This window comes from Cavia porcellus, unplaced genomic scaffold (genome assembly GCF_034190915.1).
Source record: "Cavia porcellus strain 051 isolate PalLab524CR breed Dunkin Hartley unplaced genomic scaffold, mCavPor4.1 scaffold_10, whole genome shotgun sequence".
Classification (NCBI taxonomy): domain Eukaryota; kingdom Metazoa; phylum Chordata; class Mammalia; order Rodentia; family Caviidae; genus Cavia; species Cavia porcellus.
In genome coordinates, this window is record NW_026947493.1 from 84,356,800 (window position 1) to 84,364,343 (window position 7,544).

Sequence of the window (7,544 nt, forward strand, 5' to 3'; positions counted from 1 at the left end):
ATAAACCGGCGCATCTGTAACCCCAGCACTTGGGAGGCTGAGGCAGGAGGATCGTCATGAGTTCAAGGCCAGTGTGGGCTACATAAGGAGACCCGGTCTCAAAGAAACAAACAAAAAATAGGTGCATATTTTTTAAAAGGCATCTTATATGGCAATATATAAAGTCAGGTGGTCCAGTGTGCAGACTGCAAAGCAGTTGAGAAAGGTCCCATTGGGGAACACAAAATTCCAGCTACAAATCTCAAAACAGGTATCTTCAGGAGGCACAGCAGCCAGGTATGGTGGAGCACACCTGTCATCCTAGCACTCGGGAGGCTGAGGCAGGAGGACCGTCCCAAGTTCAAAGCCAGCTTGGGCTCCACAGTGAAACTCTATTTTAAACTTAAAAAAAAAAAAAAGGAAAAGGAAAAGAAAGAAAAAGACAGCAAAAGAGGAGCCAGATGCCAAGGAGTGCCAAGGACTGCCCAAGTCACTGGGCCAAGACAAAGTCCGACTGTGGGAAGCCACCTGCCACTGCCCTGGGCTTGGACTTTGGCGCCCCCAGCGGAGACTCGAGGAGCCATTGCTGTTTCAGACCAGACTCTGGGGGCCTCTGCACCCCCTCGGGTGGCACTGCTGGCCCTGGGACCTGTGGCCCTGTGTCTCTGGGAGGGCAGGGCTGGCCGAGCAGGGTTTTCCAGGTGGGCCACCCTGACCGAAACCCCCACCGTAAAGTGCTGGACCCTCCTTCTGTCCACAGGGCAACCTTTTTGTTTTGGTCTTTGGGCCGGGGTTCCATAGGCTGGTCTCCAACTTGGAGTGATCCTCCTGCCTCAGCCCACTAAGTGCCGGCTGAGAGCTCGTGCTTGTAACCGATGCCCGGAGCCAGGCGGGAGCAGCAACACCGGCCCCGTGGTCTCTCCTTCCTACTCTTAGCACGTGTGGCCACATAGGAACCGCAGGGTCCCTGCCCACCGTTCTCCGCTGCCTTCAGCACAGCCAGAGCAGGTGCCGTGTGTGCTCCCGTGATCCCAGCACTTGGAGGCTGAGGCAGGAGGATCCTAAGCATGAGCATAGGCTGGGCACTTGACTGACTTTCTGAGACCCTGTAAATAAGACATTTAAAGCAGGAGCTGGGGATGCAGCTCTGTGCCGAAGCCCTGGGTTCGATCCCTAGTACCAGAAAAGGTAAACAAGGCACCGTCAGGACCCATCTCAGACGTCACAGTTCTCTGCCGAGACGCAGAACCCTGCAGGTGCCAGGTCTGCGACTGCAGAGGTCTCCCCGTCACTCAGGCTGGTGCTGAGCCCCTGCTGGGCTCCACAGCCGTCAGCCTGCAGCAGCCGCCTCAGCCAGACCCCCTCTGGCCACCAGGGGGCGCACAGGCCACGGGGAACGGAAAGCTCCATCCGAAAAGCTTCTACTTCGGTCTTGGTTTGGTTTTTTGAGGCGAGGACTCACTGGGTAGCCCAGGCTGGCCTTGAACCAGCCACACAGCCCGTGCTGCTCTGGAACTCGTGGTGATCTTCCTGCCTCAGACTCCTGAGTGCTGGGAAGATAGGCATGGGCCGCCATGCCTGGCGTGACATTAGACTGCCACCCTGGCTGGGGCCGCTTTCTGTCCATATCACTGATCTGAGATCTGACTGCACAACACCCACCGCTGTACCGGGGTGTCCTCCTCGAGCCCATCGCCTTCCCCTAAGTTCTGTCTCAGAATGAGGGCTCTAGTCCCCATCTTACACACAGTGCGTGAGGCTGTGACACAGTTAAATGCTCACAGTCACTGCAGAGCTAACACCGGGACCCAGGGGAAGGTCTGGGTCCCACCACTGCTGTGTAACTGACTCCAGGCAGCGAACACTGCATGCTCAGGGGCGGGCTGTGGAGTCTAGGCTGCCTTTTCCAAGTCGGTATTCAGGCCCGATAATCTGATCGGAGAAACCGCAGACTCACCAGAGTCTCTTCCCTCACTGCAGATTGTTTCTTAACTTTGCAGTTTCCTCAAAGAATTCCACAGGGATCCCCCACCCCACCCCAAACTCAGCCTTTGCTTCCCCTGAAAAGTGACTCTGCTTGGAGTTAAAATTAAGTTTTTCCCAGAAGGTGGGAACCCCAGAGGCATGGGTGTTGAAGTATTTGGGAGTCCTGCTGCCGGCTTGGCCACTTGGGGTCCCGGTGGCTCTCTACCCTGTGCTCAGACAGTCCAGGATTTCCCGAGCTCGGTGGGAAGCTGCAGCCGGGACCCAGCTGTCTTGCTCTTCCCACTGGACACAGAGGAGCGCAGTGAGCATCCCTGAATTCAGCGTGTGCGGCCTGGAAGTCAGGGGGCATGGTGGACCTCACCCTGGCTGGCCCTCGGCTTTCCTGGGGAAGAGGCTTGTCCCTCCCACAGCACTCTTCCCCTGGGATTTGGGTTCCTGGAGCTCTGGGTGTAGCTTCTGACCATTTTTAGCCAAGGTCAGGCAGTTAAGCAGGACCCAGCTGAGCTCACACGGAGCGTCCACTTCAGCAGGGCTCAGAGGGGCTCCGCAAACTCAGGCCTGGAGCGCGCTGCTGCAAGGCGACTCAGTCAGATGAGTCCCTGTTGGGCACAGCTTAGCAGATAACCCTGGCTCTGTGCTTTGAGTGATTCCTTCCCTCCCTGGCCTTGATGCCGTGAAATCTATAATATTCGGGTCACCCAAAAATTACAAGCACAGAAACTCTGGATATCAAAGTTCCCTAATCATCCACTGCCAGGCAGCCACCTGCGTGGGCATCCGTCAGGCTCAGCCCCATCCGTGGGCTCCCCGCCAGGTGCCAGGACAGCACTCACACACACAGGCTGCCTCCTGCTGCCCAAGGCTTGGGGTGAATAACCTTGCTTGGGCTCGCAGTGGCTCTGTGAGCCCACAGGCCGGTGTGTTGTGTTGAGCCCCATTTTTAAAGGAGGACCCTGAGACTAACGATAATGAAGTCATTTTCCCAAGCAATAAGCTGGTGTGGGGTGCACTGGTGTGTGGGTCAGCTTTCCCTACAGGGGCAGGCTAAAGGAGGAGCAGTTCGGGGGCTCACAGGTTAGGGGGTTCAGTGTACGGTCAGCTGGCTCCAAGACGGGGAGGAAGGGCCCAGCGGATCCCATGGTGGCAGCCAGGAAGCAGAGAGAAGGTAAGAGCCAGAGAGGGAGACACACCTTCCGGTCAAACCCCAGCACCCGATGCAGACCCCTCCCCCTAATAACACTTTTAGCAGGGTCCTCATCGTGGACGGGCCCATGGATGAACAGCACCCCGTGATCCAATCACCTTCTGAAAACCCCACTTCTGAACCCACGAGGCTTTGAGAAGCCATGCTAGATAGAGCTAAACCAAAACAGCCCAGCCAGGCGTGGCCACGAGTCAACTCGGTTAGGAGGTTAGGAGCCAAAGTCTGCAGTGGCACCTGCTGGGCAGGTCAGTGCCGTGTTTTTTGCAGGAAACCAGCCTTCGAGTTTAGCCCAGCGGGGGTGGGGGCGGGGACAAGGATGAAAGACAAAAAGACAGGGAGGTACTTTAGAAAGGGCCGGGGCACTTGCTGCTGGTGGACAGAGCGTCTGGGCATCAAGCTCACCTCACTTTTATTTACTTAGACCTGAGCCAGCAATTAGGGCCTATTAGAGCGGGAAGATCGCCCTCCTCCCGCCAGCCATGGCGCAAGGACCTTGGCTGTTCCCTGCACAGCTCGCTTCTTCTCCCAGAGAAGGGAGGACACACCAGGCCTCATCCTCACTGCCTGAACAGAAAATGGGGATAGCTCCAGCAGCAGGGCTCCCCAGGGGCTCCCGAGTCATCTCCCAGAGACCCCGCTCAACTCCAAGACTGCTGGGACATCAGTCCTACTGTGGAGTGTCCTGCAGGGAGGAAGGCGGAGGTGACACTTCTCACCAGCCCAGTCTGCAATGGATCAACAGCACAGAGCCCAGGGGTGCCTGGCACGCACCCCTCCCAGTCCAGCTTCCTCCTGGCCTGGCCAGAGATGCAGGCCAGAGAATCTGCACGCTGCCAGACACCTCCAGAAGGCCCATCGAAGGCCTCCGATGCCAGCGGGCTCCACTCCCGAGTACCCACCCTGCAGCCACTCCTGGAATTTGGAAGGTAGACGCTGAGTGTGGCGCTGCACACCTGCAGTCCTAGCACTCTGGGAAACTGAGGCAGGAAGGTTGCAAGTTTGAGCACAGCTAGGGCAACGTAATAAGACCCTGTCTCAAAAAAAAAAAAAAAAAAAAAAAAAACGGCTGTGGATGTTGCTCAGTGTGAAGGCCCTGGGTTCAATCCCTGGTACTGGAAAACAAAGGGTTGGACGGTGGGGCGCAGGGTCCTTCTCCAGTGCAAAGATGGGGACAGAAGCAGCAGCCTGGGACGTCGCCTGGCCTCTGTCCCCAGGAACCACAGAACAGCTCCCCTAACCACACAGGAGGCTGGGAGTTGTTTTTTTTTTTTTCACGTTTTCTGTTTCAGCTATGTTTTTCTTTTTTAAATTTTATTTAAGGAGAAAAAGGAAAAAAAAAAAAACAGAAAAAGGGTACAAGTTATACAGAATTTCAAAAAAAAATAAATCACTAATTGATTACACATTGTCATCTTAGAAATAGTTGTTCAAGTTACAAAATTAAAGCATATAAAGTGGACATTCAAACAGTGAGACTGCAAACAGTTCTCTTCAATGATCCAACAAAAACTCAGTAATACGGTTATCTTATACGATAAATATGCATGCAGTTATATCTTTAGAGCACTTTAGAGCATCAGTTATATCTTTTAGAGCACTTTCTTTTCCTCTCTTTTTTACAACGACAATTACACATTTTGGGTTTTATTACTCCCACAGTTCTTATTACTTTTTTTTTTTTGAAGAGAATAAAACCAAATGTGACATAACAAAACAGTCAGTCAAATCAAAAGGATGGACATAGTACATAATGTAAAAACAATACAAGGTGATCAACAATGGTTACCATAATGCCTCTTGCTATCTCAAAAAGAATTGCCCGTATCATCAGTTATACTAAAATTGAACAAAACAGTAAAGAACAAAACCAATAAAACCAAAACATTTTGGCACAGCTGAAAAGATAAGTATGAAGTATAAATGACCTTTATTTTAAGAATGTGGGGAGAGACCCCCTGAGCCTCTGGGATCTGGCATTGTCTCCGGGGGCTGTGGAGTGGGCCATACATGTAGCTTAGGTTTGGGGTCGTGCCTGAGGGGCATTAGTGATGCCCAGGTAGCCCATTGGTATTCATTTCATGCCACAGGTAAATTCCTAGGGGCGGGGAAGATAGAGCCCCCTGGTTCTGCCCCCCAGCCTCCTTCCAGCTACAGTGTCCAGCCCAGGGCAAGATTCTTTCAAATAGTCAAACCAGAACAGGCATCATAGTGAATCTTATTGTCTTCACAGTTGTTGCCTATACTCTCAAACTTGGTACTATCAAACAAAACAGAATAGAGGAAAATCAGTCAAAACAAGATGGTGAGAACAATACAGGGTTTCAAATCAAATTCATAGGAAATCAAAGTGGGTTACTTTAATATATCCTGCTATTTTAAATTTATTTTTCCCTTAATTAAAAAGATAAAAATAAAAAAGTAAATGATAAAAAAAGGAGATTGAGATAAAAGAGGACATAACAACAAAACAGCACAGGTCAGACATAACAATTTTTTTTTTTGTCTTTTTCATTTTTATCGGTACTGGGGATTGAACTCACGACAGCCTACTTACAAGGCAGGTGTTTATGCCACTGAGCTAAATCCCCAGCCCCCAGAATGTGACAATTTAAACAACATAGTGTTTCACCACAAGACAACCCCACATAATAGTAGTTACCATAGTGTCTCTTTTCTTGAAATCTTTGAGTATAACTTGGTATACTATAGCATCAAACATACCAAGACAATGTAAACCAATTCAAGAGAATGACAGTATTACAGAGTATTTAGAACCAACTAACAGAAAATGAACAATGGTTTCTGTATTATCTCCCAGTCTATAAAAGTTTTTGTTTATATTATCACATATAATAAAATCCAGTAAGATACAACATGTTAAGACCGATGGAGACAGAAGAGCAAAAGCTTGATGGGACTTTAAAACAAGATGATATTAAATCAGCACTAGCTATTACGATCGATGTCTTGTTTTCTCCAAAATAGCTGTTCACACCATCCAACCTTCTCTGCCTCGTTTCTGTTGAGCTCTTTTTCTGTCATTGGTTGTCAGTTTGTCTTCTTCATTTTGCTTTCTGCTCCATTTATTGTGGCCTCTCTGCCACTGTTTCTGGAATCTTGGTATTTTTCTCTTTTAGAATGTCCTGCAGTGTTCTCTGTAAAGTTGAACTGGTGGTTGCAAATTCCCCTAGTTCCTCTTTATCCTGGAAGCACCTTGTTTCTCCCCTGATTTCTAGGGAGGAAGCTGGAAGTTGTGCCCTACAATAAATTACAGGACTTTACGGCGGTGGCCTAACATGGGGAAGGCCAAGGCGGAAACACTCACCCCAAAGACCACTGCCTCCTTCTTCCCGTTACAACTTCCTCCTTCCTTTCCCGTGCATGCACAGAAAATTCCAGTCAGCTCCTCGAGTGTCATAAGCACCCCCTCAAGCACCACATCCGGTCAGAGGGCACATGTACCCCCAGCCTCTATATCCCGTCCAAGGAGACGGCCCAGCTTCCACGGCTTATGTGCTTCTTCCACATCCTCAGTAAAGGCATTCTTTCTTTTTTTAACTTTCTGCTTGTCTCTTGTGCCAGAAAACTCTTAACAGAAGCCTCCTGTCCAAGTCTGGGTTCAGCGGAAGTCACCCGGTGCCCGCTATGTGCTGGGCACAGCTGTCAGGGACACTGGGACAGAAGCTGGAGGCAGTGGCAGAGGAGCCACCCCTCGCTGGTCCTCATTGTGATATGGGGGAACGAAACTCCCACGTCCAGTACAAGTTCGGTTCTCAAAAATCGAGAATGAGTTTTAGAAAAAATGGAGATAATAGAGCAGAATGTATTTCTTGAGAGCTTCTGTCTGAGAGAGACAGAAGGGGTCCCAAGCGGGTTGCCAACGACTCGGTCTTTACTAGGGACTTTTATAGAGCAAAACCACACAGTGAGACGGTCCAAAATGGGGGAAAACGGGAACTCCGAAGGTGGGCGTGAGGTGGGGCAGAGCTATGGTCAACCAGTAAGATTAACTGCTGGGGTAAAATCGATTAAACCAGGAACAAATGGGGCAGCGAATCAGGCAGCAAACGGCATCCTTAGAGAGCAGACTCTTCCTGTAGAGGGTTGAGATGGTGACTCCTGGCTTCCTCGAGGTGATCACACCTACCAGAATATCAGTCCCTGATATCTTTAGGGTGTGGTTGAATTTGTTCTGCCTTTTGTCCTGAGATCTGGCTGCAGGCTGATGCCCAGACCCAATGAGCTCCTGAGGTTCTTGGGGTTAAGGACCAGAAAAGGATGAGAAAAATAAAGAAAAGACAAAGCTGGGGTCAGCTGGAGCCCTCGTCCTCCTGATGCGAGGAAAGGAGCTGCTCACCCGCTGCAGCACCTCTAT